Raw genomic sequence first — 16,313 nt, forward strand, 5'->3', positions numbered from 1 at the left:
CTGACGCCGCATTTGTGCATTGGCAGCAGCTGCTCGAAAGCGCATCTGAAACAGACTCACCGACACACACACAAACACCCACACACACGTCACCGTTCCGGTTCATTTTTCATTCCGGGTGAGCCATTTGTGGTGGAAGCTCCGGGAACTTATCCTCCCGCTCCCGAGGGAGTCCTTGTGAGTATTTTAAATCGCTTACGGTGGAGCCGGTGTTTTGCGAACGGCGCCGGAAGGCTTCACGCTCGGGCGGATTCTTGGCGGCGAGCGTATTATTCTAGACAATCAATTTAAACATATTTCCTCGGATCGATTGGCTGAGTTTGGCCTCGACAACAGGGGGACAAGGGGTGAAAGATAACATCGATCATGTGCCAGTTCGAATTTATGGTTGGCCAAACGCCGAACCCCCCGTAACATTTGACTAATTTATTCCAATCGTTCTGAAGTGATGTTTCTACCGAATGTTAATGTTTTGGTAGTGATTTATTTGTACTTTATATTTTAAACGTTTATTTCTATAACAACCATAGCATTTTATTATTAGTGTTGGGTTCTATGAATCTTTCGACGAGATTAATTCAGAATCATTCATGAATCTTCAAGCAATCTTTAGGGATTCATGAGTCTTTAGGGATTCATGAATCTTCTGAGACTCATGAATCAAGAGGATTCATTGGGGATTAAATGAATCTTTAGGGACTCATTAATCTTCAGGGGTTCATGAATCTTTTCGGATCCATCATTCGCAGAAAACATTCACGAATCTTCAAATTCATAATTAGGCATGTTTTAACCCAAAAATATTCGAGAGCGAGCTAATTTACCAATATTTTTACTGGAAATCGTGAAAATCCAGGTGGTCTTATAGCAACTGGATAGAGTGAAGTCATGAATCTTGATGAATCTCTAAAGATTCATGAATTTTTCGTTCTATGATTCAGATTCATTAATACTGTTGAAAGATTCAGTCCGATTCATGAATCTGAATCTGAGCTACACAACTCTACATTTTATGTTTAAATTGTCTATTAGAAGATCACTTTTTCCGTTCCTTGGCCGCCGTGTCCTGGTTGCAAATTCTTTAGTATGGTTCGTGGTTTTATTGTTCTCTTAACAAAAACTAGAACTGGCTCGCGGTAAATATTCCTGGCAATAAACTGTCCGTTCCTTCGAGTGGTCAGGCTCGCGCACCAGCGAAAGTTTTCATCTAAATAGAGTATTTCCTGCATTCGGAATCGGATCGACAAGAAAGCGCATCGAAAACTAGTTCGTTTCCACGCTCTCTGTGGTGGTAGTTTTTTCACTCCATTTTTTTTTGTGTTCTTTCTGGTTCCGCTTCCCAGTTGAATTGGAACTGTTTCCAACTGCTGACCACTGAACAATCAATTGAGAAAGTGAAAAACTTTTCTCCTGCTCGATTGTTTTCCGTTTCGTCTTCCTCTTCCGGATTTGTGCTCGATAGCTTTTTCCTGGGTTTGTGCAATTCCCTCGCGTTGCGCAATATAGCAAACGGGCAAGAAAAGGATATTAAAGAACGCCCGAGCGGTTTATGACAAGACGAAACGAAAAACCAAACCGGAGAAATAATACAAAACTCTCCAAGAAAACCCTTGAACAAGACGGTAATGTTCCTTCGTACTGGGGAAATGGGAATGGAAGCGGCGTGCGCGGGAGGAATGTGCTTGAGGTGAAAGTTTTTAATTAAAAGTTTGCTCGCTCCGTCACACCTCGTGTGATTTCCTTGGAGTGTCTTTTTGGGTGGCAAAGTATTACGGTGAAAATTATCGAAAGTGGTCGTTGCTTCGCTTCCGTGGGACATTCGATGACCTGACGGTACATTGGAGAGTGCTTTCTTTTGTTTTAAAAATAAATAGAAGCCTCTAAAACTTTCCACTTTGATAACGAAGAAGAATAAACCTGTAAGGTGTTCGGTTTTTTTGTCCAGCGGAACTAATGGTAACGAGTTCTTTGGAAGTATCAATTGAGCGTGGCGTCAGGCCTTTCAACGGTAAAGTTTTGCACACCAAAGTAGAGGGAGGTTAATTAATCTCGTTCTAACGAGCAGAACGCATCTTCATCGATGATCTCTCACATCCGCGCCGTTTCTGGATGGGATGAAGGTGACCTGCATTCTTTACATTTTGTTTGCCTCATTTTCCCGTGGAACGGAAGTGGGGCTTAACGTACACACACACACGCGCGTTCGCTAATTGCTACCTGATTGTAAACGGTTATGTCACGTATGGGAAAAGGAACACGTTTCCTGTTTTTCGCCAAACCATGGACTGAGTTTTTCCGGCTCCCCAGAATCGTGCCGCAATCGTTCTTGTTAGCAGCGGAACTTCATGGCGCCATTTGGTCCCCGGACGAAAACGCCCGCTTGTGCTAATTTTGTTGCCAAATTTGATTATCACAGCCGCGCGAAAGACGTGCGCCCACACACACACACGCACATACTGGTGGAATTTGCTCGAAGAAAACTTTCTTCAGAGGCATTCGATGCACGAATCGACCCCGATGGAATTAGGCTGGGGTAGTTTTTGTCTGTAATCAAATTCAAGTTGCGCCTGGCGTCTCGTGGGACGTGAGAACTACTAATACTACTACTACTTCTACTACCTGTTTTTTTTGGGAGTCCTCCAGAAGAGTTAGGGAAACTGCTTTTTCCAACCAAACTGTACCACTGAGGCGCACGCAATTTGAGGCGCGTTGATGGAAATGGATCCCGCGGGAAATTCGGCTTTCAATGCCACCAAATGTCGTCGCCGTCATCAGCGCTTATCGCGCGTGGCTATGATGTCATGTGTTCGTGCGTGAACACAGTGTGCGTTTGTGTATTCGTTTTTTTTACGCACGAACTCTCTTTTCCTTGTGAAAAGCGCAAGAAAAGCGCCCACTGGAGTTGGGAAATTAGGTCGAACGGTGGAAGTAGAAGTGTGTGTGTGTGAGCGTATGTTTGTGGAGTAGATTCGACCCGGAGCGCAGGTCTCGACAGGTTCGATTCGGTTTAATTAATTAACCAAACAACTCACGGGTCGCCCGAGTTCGCTCGAGTTAATTTCCCCAAAACCCTGGCGAGGCGGCTGGCTGGCTGGCTGGGCTGGTCGTGTGGAGGGGGAGGGGACAATTTGCTCGGCAAACAGAACAGCGACCGACGAGACGCGAGACCAATATCCTTGATATCCTCGCGCGTTTGCTCGTTAGGCGTCCCCGCTCCACTTCTCCCGCGGAACTCCGGAGCTTAGGCTGATAAATTGAGTCAACTACGACACGCATCGAGTTGTAAATTGTAACCGAGCAGCGAGCTCGATTGGGCTCGTTTGGTGTGTGTGTTGCCCTAAGAGACGCCCAACCCAACGGAAAACCCCATTTTTGGTTCGATTTCCATTCGTAATGTCAACAGTGTGCGCTTTGGGACACTGGCAGAGCGCAAATGAGCTTACGATTATGCTTCGTAATAATCAGTAGTTGTGCAATTGTTATGCTCGATTGTTTGTTTCTAATTTGTGGTGTAGTTAGTTGGGAAGTTTCTCGGTTTGGAATGAGAGCGTATCGTGGTGTGTTTCATTCAGAGTACAGGTGGAATAATTTACTAGATTGTTTAATGCAGTACCATAATCCTCATACATCGTTACTGTCAGGGAATAGTCTTTATTTATCAATTTGTGGTGATAGTCTTTCTGTAATTTGTTTGTTTGAGGGTCTTTTTCCTTCAGTTTTTTTTTAATTTTTTGTTTGGACTTCTACGTGAAGTATTTTGTACTTGAAGTACTAACAACTTTACGTTTCTTCTTTACCTTAAATGCTTAAATCTAATTTTGGCGTGGCATTTCCCCCAGCTATCCATACCTGTAATCTTATCCCGGGTTAACTCGGTTCTTTTTCCTTCAGTTCCTGGTTTTAAATTTTCACCAAGGAATTTCTCCTTGAATCTACTTCATCTTCCTCTTTTAGCTTCCTTTGGTAACTCCAGCCAAGTTTCAAAACTGGAAATTAATAAAGTATCCCAAGCCCACAATTGTTACAGGAACGTGAGGTTCAATTCGAGCGGACTAAACATTATTGGAAAGGTTGAAGCTTTCCTCGAAGGAATCAGAAGACAGGATAGTGAAAAGGGGAAACGGAAGGGAAAGCCGGTAGAGGGCGACTGAATCCTTTTTTCTCCAACCCATCCCATCAGACCACGTCCCTTGTTTTAACAGACCCAACAGGGTGGCCATGTTCCGGGCCACTTCGGCCCAATGCCTGGAATGCCACTGGGTTGGTAGGAAGACGGGCTAGTGGCGACGGGCTGACGTGTGACGTGGTTCTTCGTTATCCTTCCTACAAACCCGAACCAATTCAATCATTGAGTAAAGAGCAAAACTATGTACTGCCTGTTAGGGCCTCCCCTTTGGGAGATCGAGCCCGGCTCCGTTGTCGCCACATCATAGTTTTGTAATCCACTTCCGTGCCGGCGTTTTGAATGACGCAGTATCGGGGAAGGCCTTTCTTTCTCCTCCCGCTGCTTTTTTAAACATTACAAGTGGGAAACCACATGGGCGTGCTGCTGCTGGGCACTTAGGAAAAGCATGCTCTGCTAGCAAGTCTCCATGGAGAGGTTTCCAGGGGTTTCAACTAGGGTGACAAGGTAGGAGTCTGTGGGCTTCCTTGTTTACTACCGGTCCACCGTACCCGGACGACGTCCCGAGGACCAGCAGCTACACCAGTGTGATGTGTACATGCTGTGCCAGTGTTGACCCTTCCATCCCATCGGGGTTAGATACTTTTCTCCAGCCTTTTCCAGTGCAGTTCATTTTTCAATTCCCTTTTCCTGCCTCCTTGCTTGGAGGTTTTTTTCCCACACAAAAAACACTCTCTTTCCGAGAGTGGCGGGTAACGTAAAGGGAGGATCTGGTTGGGAACGCATGCTGCAGAGGGGGAAAATGCCCTGCACGATAGCTCGGTCGAGAGGAAAACAGTTACTGTCCAACATCGATGGGAGAAAATCCATCAAGGACGCCGACTATATGACGCTGGCGATGGAGATGATGAGGAGGCTAGTGCTTCTTATTACTGCGATGCAGCGGCGTTAGTGTTTGTTGTTTCATCTTGTAGACAATTTCCTCATTTTGCTTCGACGTACCGTGCCTTGGTTAAACAACATTTTCCCTCAGAGCTTGCGAATAGCCGAGTGCTTTTGCCTGGAATTTATTTTGCATAATTTTTAATCAAATATTTTCCCTGTCCTGAAGGGCGGAGAAAATGTGGCTTACAACGTTTCCATTTTTTCCGTTCGGTTTATCAATCCCAGATGTGCTTGAACACGTGCATCAAGAAGAGAGCACTACTTGCATTAAAGGAGAAATCCATAATTTACAGTTTGCTTAAAGAAAGGTCAAAGAAGAAAGCATCATGCTTAAAGTATATCCTGAGTACGAATAAAATAGTTCCTGTTATCAATATTTCATCCTTTCATCTACTCTTCAAAAAAGCCCTCCTGAGACGGGGAATGCATTAGTAAGCTTATTTGATTGCAAAAGCCTCAACTCGTGCAGAATGAAAAGTGCATTCCTGTCAGCTGCAGCGCTGCGGCTTACAAACTCACTTCCATTGTCGCTACAACAGCGTCTCATCAATGTCAGTTTCTGGACGGAACTGTGCTGATGGACGCATTAATTAAAGCTCTTCTTTCGCGTTCGAAGTGGAGCGAAAAGAAAAAAGAAACCGCACTTAAACCCATCGCGTCCACCACATTTCACAAAACTCGCTAGTGACAGTTGTTCCACTCCCGGTTTCCCGAAGGAAAATGTAACTGCACACGTGTTTCCACGATGGGGGAAGGGGGACTGCTGAACGATGCTTTTGGGGAAATCCTTCCGCTGAACGTAACACTATCCACTCCAGTCTCCGGATGCCCGGTCATCGGTGGAATTTGAAAGGATTGGGGTTTTTGTTTATGATCCACATCCGTGCGCCATTGGCAATATCTTTTTTACGTTTCGTTCCGTCGTCGTTGCAGAATTCTGGGAAGAAGAAATTCTGCCCGCACATACACCTGTCATCGGAACTCACGGTGTGGTACAGTGCTTTGTCCCCCCACCCGGAAGGTTTGCTGGACAACGTTTTGAGTGAAATGTGCAGACCCCGAACGGTGCGGAAGCCAACCGGACGGTACCCTTCGTAAGCCTTTAATGAAATCGGAAGCATTACACAAATGAAAGCAACCCGACAAACGGGATGATGCAACCGGGAGACGATGCGCTTCGATGGACGGAAACCCTTGCCTGCGCTTCCGGTAAAATTAAAAAAAAAATAAAGGAGAACGCAAAAATAAAGCAAAACAAGTTAACTCGCTCGGAGTCTTCCAGGCATCTGGTATCTCGTACCAGGTCGTGGTCGTGGCTACCACATGTGACTTTTTCCACAGTCTCGTTGAGCGCTGCGTTCGGTATTCGGGATGTGGGATTCAATCCAAATCCTGATCCGACCCTCCGGGCGACAGTTCAACCGACCAGTTGTTGAAATCGAGTTTTGAGTCCGCACAATGTACGGTGTTGCTAAATTGACTTTGAAAACATCCACAGAAGCCGGGAGGATGGGAAGGCTGGACTTCAGACGGACGCCAACAGAAAGAGTAGGATTACGTTTATTCCGATTGAAAAAATTCAACTTCACAACTCATCATCCCCCGGCGACATCAAGCTGATGCAAATTGACCTTGATGGGAGAGAATCCCAGTGTTTTACTGTAGTAAATGTTCTCTTTGTAAACATAAATCCACAGTACGAATGATTTGACAAAACATGGCGAATACCATGAGGCTAGAGAGTTGAAATATGCAACATAAACAATACATTCTTTTAAATCTGGACCAGATGAAAATGTCAGACAAAACATGCAAGTCAGCATTCTGAGTAGAACAATACTTCACAGACTCTCTCCACCTTCGAATAATTCGTTTCCATTGTAATCCTGATTGGGAGACTGAAAGTTATCGTTGGTGTTGCCCCTTCCAACGGGTTTCCTTCTGGCATGAAAATGTTTCCGATAGGCTTACTCCCTTCACAAGGGTCATTCAAAAGTAGACTTATCGTTGAAAGACAACCCAACAATCACCATCATCATCACGATGATCATCAGCATGCCCTAACGGCCGGGACAAAGGACATTCGACAGAACAACGTCGTGGGGAGGTGAGGAGGGGAAGCAAATTTAAAACAACAAATTAAATTGAACATAATCCCATTCGGTGCGGTTCAATGGCAATAATTCTGTCGGTTACTGCGTTTCTGGAGCAGCTTCCGTTCAGAATGGTTCCGAGGGAAGGGGATGAACGCCATGCAGATCCATTTTGAACCATCGTCCTGTTTCCATGTGTATCCTTTTATGGATGCAAGTAAGGCAGGTTTTATTTTTTAATATCTTCCTTTGGAAACGGCAGAGTCGGGGTTGAATCCGGAAAGTAGGATTTGACCAAAAAGCCATTGCGTTTTCATGAGATATTCGGAGCGCCAAAATCGGATTTTTCCTAGAGGCAAGTTTTTCAGTGTAAGCAAAAGGAAATGTGAGCGATTTGAAGGCTGCGTTGGAACGGTTCTATTCGTGGACGCTTTTTCCACTGGTTTTTCATGTTTCTCCACTTTTAGGTAGCACTTTTTTCCGTTTTCCATTCGCTCATCCATTCTGTAGAGAGTGATTCGCATGAGCTGTAATGGGATTAGGACGATGCTCCTGGTCTCGCATGTTCCTCCCAGTCAGTGTTGTTTTGCCTGTCCAACCGTGCTTTTTGATAATTATTCCCCGTGCGGATTGTTGGCGGTAGGTGGAAAACCATGGGGCATGATAATGGTTTGAAGAGGACCTGAATTGGTTTCCCCTTAGGATTTCAGATGCCAAAAGGTTACTACTGTGCTCTCGATGTGCTCAGTTTTTTTCCCGCGGATGGATTTTCATGCGCTTAAATTGAAAAATGCTTCATTCGTGTTGGATGGATGTTATGTATGGGTTTTGTTTGGCAGTACAGGTAAATTTTATTTTGAATCCTTCAACAACTTAATTTTAACTTGAATCCTACAACAATTTTTCATTTTTTTTTAAACAGTGATACAATCAATTCAGTTGCACAATCTTCCACCGATTTTATACTAATGATGTATTTTTCTGTTTTCTCTCTCTCTCTATTACAGGTAATAATTCTGATGATTACAACTGGCAACAATTACGCAAGGGAAAGTGATTTCACTTTCATTAAACTTTCTCTTTTAGGGAATACGTAAGTTTTGTTTAACGAATTTCACTCACATCTCTTTTTTGTGCTTATTTTTATGCAAATTTGGTTCTTCGAATCGAATTTGGCACCACTCATTATGGGTTTGGTTTGGAACAAAAGCATTTCATTTGCATTTCGGTTCCTTCAACAATGTCAATGAAAATGCGCGCCGTCTATTTGACTTTGTTTAATTGAGATGCCAAAAACGACAAAAAAAAATGTATCACGTTTTATGTTTCACGTCGGTGCCGGTTTTCATGCCTTTTTGATTAGGGCTTTGGCTTAGGTTAAATTTGACCATGCTTGGTCGGCCGGCTCGTGCCCCGGCCCCTCCGGGCACCGTTCTATTCTGTTCCACCCACATCCGGTTCCGAACGTGACGCGGGCGTGCCCTTCGGCGCCGCATAAATTAATTCCACGATTGTTTAATGCATTTTATTTAAAGTAGTTCCACACCTTCCTTCTCCAATACGGTCGGACTTTTATTTTTTGGCTTGATACAATCTGTGTTTTATGGCGGTGGTTTTCGTTTCGTGTGTGTGTGTGTGTTGACACATTGTTTCCATGCCGGTTGACTTGGTTCTGGCGCGACACGGACACATAAATGTCACCTCCAGTGACCCGCGAATGAGCGAACGAAAGTGAAACGAACGTCATCGGACCGGAACAGACACGTGGTGGTGGGGCGCTGTGTGAGGAAGTTCACAAGGATGAACTAGATTCCGATCGGTCTCGAGGTGAGGAATTATGCATAGTTCTAACCTAACCTCCCTGCCTGTGGTTTCCTGTACGGCCGCGTTGAAATGTCTGCATGGATTTGATCTCATTAATTCCCCAATGTTTTGGATGTGACGGAACGGTTTTCCTATGCTCCATCGTTTCTGTTTTCCTCTCGAAAGTTGGAGGAATGCCTTGTTGCAGCAACTAAAGTGCGAGCTCATCCATTTTCCAATCCATCCATTTGTAACCGCCGAATTCTCTATCGCTTTTCTGGCGAGAGTAGGTAAGGAAGGTTGCATTTTTTTCCGTTCCTTTTTTTCGGCTTCAAGTGAATAGAATTTCGATTGCTTCGAACTGGGTGTGTGTATGTAACCGGCTATGTGTAGTCAAAAAACAATGCAATATAATCCCGAAAGGACTGAGAACCCTCTTCCTTTTGCCAACCCGAAAGGTTCGGCCAGGGTTTCCTCTATAACCGTCTGTGTTGGCTAGTTTGCTGTTCTTGTTTTACCCCTGTTAAACACTCTGGGCTCTCTGGAAAAGATAATCTCAAACTCCCACCCCCGGGACCCGGGAGGTGAGGCATTTCAGGTGTTTGCGCTGGGAAATCCACCGGATCGGTGGGAAAACTACTCCGGATTCAATTGGATTCCAATCGTTCGTACGTTCGGCCGTTGGCGTTCGTTCGAGTTTGCCCCTTTTCGGTTTTTCCGACGACTCCTCCGACGTTGTCAATTTCGAATGGCTTCAACTTCAATTGATTAGAATCGGTTGGCCGGCATACTTTCTTGCTCTTTTCCGATATTTGCCCATCCACAGCTTCCTTCCCCACCGATGGGGGTGGAAAAAATAGTGCAAGCAAAGGAAAATGGTTCCCTTCCGCGCTGACTCGAGCTAGGGTTGAACCTCGGTGGACAAATTAAGTTTGAACCGAAGTTTTCGTTTCACTCTCCACCGGGCGAGGTTCGTTGTGAAGAGGATTGTTCTGAATATAAAATAATAAAAAAAACGAATGAAAGAAAAGAAGAGGTTAGTGGTTTGGGGCGCGTTTTTGGGGTGAAGAGCACCGGATAAGGTTCCGGAGAACGTTCCTTATATCCGAACGCCCATTCCATATATCCCTTGAATCCTTCGGACGCACTCTCGTAAGAATGGATCGCACGGAGTCGTTCGAATTCTGACCAACGACGTGCTCTCAATATAGATTGAAATGGAAAATCGAAATTGGTGCCATCGACGACAGGTCGGGGGGGAATGGGGAGAAGTTCTAACGGTGAGGACCACGTTAGGTTCCATCGTTCGTCTGAAGGCAAATTTTCGTTTCCGTCCCTTCCTGTTTTCTCTGTCTCATTCTCCCTCTCTCTCTCGAGTACGCTTCACACTTCGAGGACTTTTTACCAAATTTTCTCTCAATCAATTTTTCCTTGGACCAACCCGGTTTTTTTGGTTCTTCGCAAAATTCCTGCGCCAACGATAATTCTCTCGGTTGGTCGATCACGTTCTTACCGTGCGCTATACTCGAAGCGTCCTTCGGTGCAGTTAGGCCCGGTTTTACTTGTATAATTTGTTCGAGAGCTAAACCCAGACTGTCAGGAAGTGCACGTTCTGCATGACCTCTATGGATTCCGTCGGAATGAAAAGGAGTCGAGTTGCTGAAGATCCTCCGGAGGGCTACTTCCATGGATGACAACATGTTGTTAGAGATAAACGACTCTGACCTGTCTTCATGGAGGGAAATAAAATACGAAGCAAAACGTTTTACAAGATGAAGTTCCTCCTCAACCCGGTTTCAAATTGTAACAAACGCCACAACGGCGAGACGGAGTTAGAGCGCAAACCCGCTTGAAGACTTACCGCACACAGTTCGTTCACTGCGAAGTCCCTCAATGTCTTTCCGGGCCGACTTAAAAGGCTTCAAAGGCTGACGATGATGGAAGGAGCGATAAAGTTTATAAGATCTTGCGTAAACAGAAGCATTCCGAAACCCGGTTGGAGCATTGAGATGTGGTTCACTTTGGGCTCGGGCTTGTGGGGTATGGTAAGGTCGTTCCGTCAAGGAAAAGGTTACTGTTTCCGTCCGACTTTAAGTACCGACGATGCCTCATTTGCAGACGCGCCCTCGGTGAAGTGAAGAAGAACAAGCGGTTGGACATGACCATGGAGAAAATGTCACTGGCGGCAGACTATTTGCTTCCATCCTTCCAAGATCCGATCTGTTTGGTAATGCAAAGACCGCTCTTTCCTTTCCCGCTCGGTTCGGGAGTCTTGGAAATTGTGAAACCTAAAGTAGTTGGTTGTTTTTTTCTTCCTCCCTTAAACTCAAGGGTGGAAGGTTTACCATGACCTACGAGCACGAAACGTTCGTACCGGGTCGGTTTCGTATCGTTCATCGGAAGGAAGTTTTCGGGCCTGGCGGTGAAAAGTTTTGGGGACAGTTTGCTCAAGTGGAGAGCATTGTTACAGACGCACACTCGCTTGCTTTCGGCTGCGCTTTAAATGGCTTTTAAACTGAAACGAGCTGACGGAATGCATCCGGGAGTTGAAGAGTAATTACTCGATTTTCCGCACCAGTGCCATCGGTGGGTCGGAAAGGTGGCAGAAAGATCAGGGCAGGCAAAGTGCATCAAGCGACAAAGCGGGACTCAATCACGGTGGCATCGAGACAATGATGGAAGGGGGTGTGGGTATAAGCATATTTTAATTTCGTTTTTACAATCACCCTCCAGACGATTGAGTAGTGCTTAAGAAACTGGCGGAAGATAAACACTCCTCGAGGGATAAAATCTGTACAGCGAATAGGATAAGACATCAAGTGGCGCGTCAGAGTCTGGAGCTTAGCCGTGATTGAGAGGAATAGACAAGGACAAACAATACATTTGTGAGGAGTTTAACATTCGCAAGAGGCAAAACTTTCTTGCAAAAGATAAGAAATTATATACATGACCGATTTTTCTCCAAACGTTTTAAGAAAAGGAGAACAAAGTAGTATCAACATCTAGCGAGAAATCATTCCTTTCTGTGGTTTTTATTTAACCGTTTCCTGCTAACGTTTTCATTGTATCTCTTCGAGTTATTTAGTTTAGTTGATGATGGAAAATTTTAATCTCTCCTTGCTTCTTCTATGTATAGTTTAAATTCATAAAATGGAAATACGTTGAGTAAAAGATGAACTTTTGAATAATTAATTATCATGTTAATCTTGAATGTTTTTATTTTTTATCGTGTTGAACTTTCTCCTTTCTCCGTTAATTGTGGCCTCAATTCCGTACTCACTACCTTTTATCTTCACGATCCTGTGCTATGCTCAGGCCATCGCTCGAGACCTCTTCCACGATCCTTTCGTTCAACTCCTGTTGGTAGATCCGTGACAATAAATCAAAAATTATCCTCTCCTCAACATTGTGCTCCGTTCATTTAACTCGAGCCGGCTCGAACTCGCGCGATCGCTTTTAATTCATCGTCGTCAATCAGCAGCGAAAGAATGTCAAGTATCGCCACTGACGGCAACGACCTAGGAGCAGGGAAGGGAGGGGCAGGCACCGTGGTTCCAATTTCCCACTCGAGTTGGTTTTGTCTGAAGCTCGGAAGGAGGAAAACTTCCAACTCGGCAGCGCGCGATGGCGTGCAGATAAGCGGAAATCGTTGCCACTTTTCTTGCTCGTTTTTCCCGTCCGGTAGAGGAGGGGAAGTGGGGTTCAATTTCACTCAAGCTCAGCTCCGAACCCCTCGGGTGCGCTTGCCAGATGCAGTTCTCCGACGACGATGATGATGGTAGAATATCACAATGAACCACTCTCCTAACTCAATAATGTGGTAAACCTGTCAACTGTTGCCCTCGCTCGGGGTGGCATTTCCCGTTGTTCCCGCCATTGGAATGTCACTATGAAATACCACCACCGAGCACTCGTCCTCCCCCATCCCCCTCACCAACGCCCACAGTTCGGGCAAATATTTTCCAAAGTAATTATAAAGGAATTGTCTGCCGGGTACCGATCGTTTCGTTCCGTTCCGTTTGTCTTTTTGGGATGAACACGGGCGCGCGACAGTCATGAATCATTAAACTTTTGTCTACCCCCTCTCGCCCCCGCGCGAGTCGATTACCGCCCCCACCGCGTGTCCTTTCCCTTTTTTGGGGTCGATTTAGTGAAGTGATGAGTCTGCAACAAGGCGAATCGGTCCAGGATTGCGGGTAACGCGATATTCGCCGCCGGAGTCATATGATGGATGCTATTTGGTGCCAACTTTTCACAGGTGATAAAATGGCCCCCGGGAGCAAACAGAGAGGGGAGTGAGGGAGAGGGAAACCTAGCACAAGGTGAAAGGCGTCGAAAATGGCGAGCGGCAAAAGTTTCGACAAGCAAAAGTTATTTGTCTCGATTTCGATTTTCCCGGCCGGGAGAGTTCTGAGATCCCGATTCGCGGTATCGCTTTGCCGCTAACCCCGCGCTGCCTTTCCCCTTAGGTCCCGTACGTTCTTGACTCCAGAGGGCGCCCGCTTTTCACGGTGTGTGCCACTTCAGGAAGCAAACGAAACCAAAGACGCGTTTTCCAGACGCGTGATCTAGCATTGAAACATGACGTGGCTGCTCCGATGTGGGGTGGTTTTTCTTTTTCCTATTTTCAATAGAACATGTCACACGGAAGAAAAGACACACGTCGTGGGGGGAGGGGGAAAAGCATGACTCGCAATGTGAAGATAAATTTTATGAGGTTTTATTACGATATCGAAACATGAGATTGATTCCGTTATTGGCGTGGGGATTTTGGTTTGTGCTTGATTTGTTTTGGTTTTGGTGCCACGGAAGACGTGTCGTGGTGTGTTTTTCTTCATTTCATTTTTCTGAAGTTTTTTTCTTTCTGTGGAAAAATTGTGGTTGATTGTCGTAATCCGCCAAAAATGGTTCTCTGCAAACAGTAATATTTCGCAAGGAGTTCTGTAGCCTTTTCCTTCAGATTTATCCTAGCTTTAGACACGGAGGGTTTTGAAATTAAAACGGATTTCGAAAAACAAGTTTATGTTAAGTTCAACATGTTAGGCTATAAGCGACATGCTAAATAGTTTTATTGTTGCGCTAAACGTACCGATGGTGTCATCAAGAACCTGTATTCAGCCGGAACTACTAACGTCTTAGATGATATCTATTTGTCTATTCTTCAGCTAAGATGTTTTCTACCTGGTCTATTGCACCGTCATGTTTGTTGTTCAACAAAGCAACTGATTGTTAACGGTATGTCGGATTGGGCACACACACACACACACACACACTCCAACAAGAATGTTTCCTCCGTCGGTTTTTGCGTTGGTTTGTCAACGCTACGATGATATTTTAAAAATCTCCTGCCAGAAGAAAGCGCCTGCCCACGAAATCTGACAACGGCGACCACTACCACCGGTCATCCCAGGTTCCAGTTTCACGTAAATGGTCATTGCAGTCCCATCAGGTTCTCTGTCATCGGTTCGGGTCAATAAACGGACGCTGAACGTCCCGGGTTCGGTGCAAAATCCGCCTGACTCATCGCCGAGGCCGCCGACGCACCGACGGTTGCTTTCGATCCCCCATTTGTGTAGGAAGAAAGCGTACCTTTCGCCAACGTTCATCAACTATGCCAGTTGCGATCCCTAGAACGGGCGGAATGCTCACCGGACGAATTCCCGACGTCGAAGTCGGTGCAAGATACGTAGGACGTGGTCGTTGAAGTCGCAGTCAGTAATGTATTGAGTACGTTCCGGCTCGTGTAGCGATTCGGCTGCAGTTCTGCACACTGCACCAACTGTCAAATCATTTGTACTGCCCGGTGACCGGGGACAACTATGTCGTCGTGCCCTCGTGGGGACGTGGCCGAGTGTCTCCAGCGCAACCACGCAAGATACGGTTTGTTTGATTTTTTGACAGGGCCTTTTCCTGGAACGCTATCCCTCGGGGATTCTCCAGGCGGTGGATGAGTCGGTCGCACCACAGAAGCACCTGCCTTGCGGAGGTCATGCCCACCGGAAGCTGTCCGGTTAGTGATCGAATTCCTGGAAGCATCTCCGGCGCGTTGCGTGGCCCAACCCAAATAGTGGTTGAGCACGATTTACGTTATTGTCATGCTATTCTAATAATTCCTACATTGCTGCCTCGTTCAGGCCTTTCGGGAGGCTGATGAAAGTTCGACGAATTGGCCTTGTAACGTGCGCATGGTGCCATTCCGAATTCAACCATGTCGTTACATTTGCAACCATCGGCAGAACGACTGCCTTCCCTATCGTGCGGATGATGTCAGGCGAAAAACGTGTTCTATTTTCCAAACCCCCTTCCGCCGAACGTGGTCAAGGTTTCCACTCCTTTCCGGGCAATGCGTGGGTAAATGCAAACACCCGACACTCGCGTGGACGTCATGGTACCGGGCGAAGTGTGTTGCATCACGAGCTAGACCACTTTTTGTCGGGCTCGTAGCCGGCAGCGCCTTTCGTTTCCGAAAACGAACGTAGTCGAAACCATCGGCTGGGTATCTGTCAAAGGTCGACTGCGGTTTTGGAGGAATTTTCTTGCGGAAACGCATTGTACGTGCGGCAAAGGATGAGCTCTCGGTTTACCGCAATGAACGGCCTAAGGGAGCTTCTCGTTTCGAGACGGTGCTTCTCCACGGTGAAGCTGCGAACGGTTGATTAGATTTCGATTAAAATGTGCCTGATGTCGCCGAAAACACCCCAGAAACGAGTGGCACTTTGTGTTTCGCTCGCTAGGTATCGAAACGTCGTGTCAAGTCCCAGATATTCGCTCACCTTCCGGGGATCATTTGGAGGATGGATTGTTTGGGGTTGGATAGGTCGAAAAGATATGCATGTTTTGACACCAGCACCATTAAACCCGAAAAGAACTGTAATTACATGTCACCGGCAGCAAATTGGTATCGTTTGCATCTGGTGTTATAACTTCTACAATGTCCCGTAAACTTCTTATACTCCGGAAGATACTGGCTAAGTCAGGTATTTACTAAAGTTGTGTAATTCAGACTCAGATTCATGAATCTAAATGATTCTTTGCGTTTTAGAGATTCATGAATCTTGTGACGAAAGATTCATGAATCCCAAAGTAATATCAACGGATGAAAATAGATGAGCTAACAATTCGTGAGATGGAGATTCGTGAAAGATCCATGTAAGATTCATGAAAATTTATTCGGGTTTCAAAAGATTTATAAACGGTTGAAGAATAGAATCCCAAAACCTTCATTAATCCATAAATGAATCTTGGGTGACAGATTCATATGAATAAATCTCGCCAAAAGATTAATAAGGCAGATCAGTAGTATTTATGTATTATTCATTTAACTTGTTTCTTAAATGTTCTTCGTCTTG

At 45.5% G+C, this 16,313-nt stretch overlaps 1 protein-coding gene across 1 annotated transcript in view; it reads left to right on the plus strand.

Moving 5' to 3' along the window:
• LOC131285550 (protein muscleblind-like) overlaps window positions 1–16,313 on the plus strand; it is a 98,109-nt gene that overhangs the window by 12,252 nt on the left and 69,544 nt on the right. The window lies entirely within an intron of this gene.

This window comes from Anopheles ziemanni, chromosome 3, assembly GCF_943734765.1.
Source record: "Anopheles ziemanni chromosome 3, idAnoZiCoDA_A2_x.2, whole genome shotgun sequence".
Taxonomy (NCBI): domain Eukaryota; kingdom Metazoa; phylum Arthropoda; class Insecta; order Diptera; family Culicidae; genus Anopheles; species Anopheles ziemanni.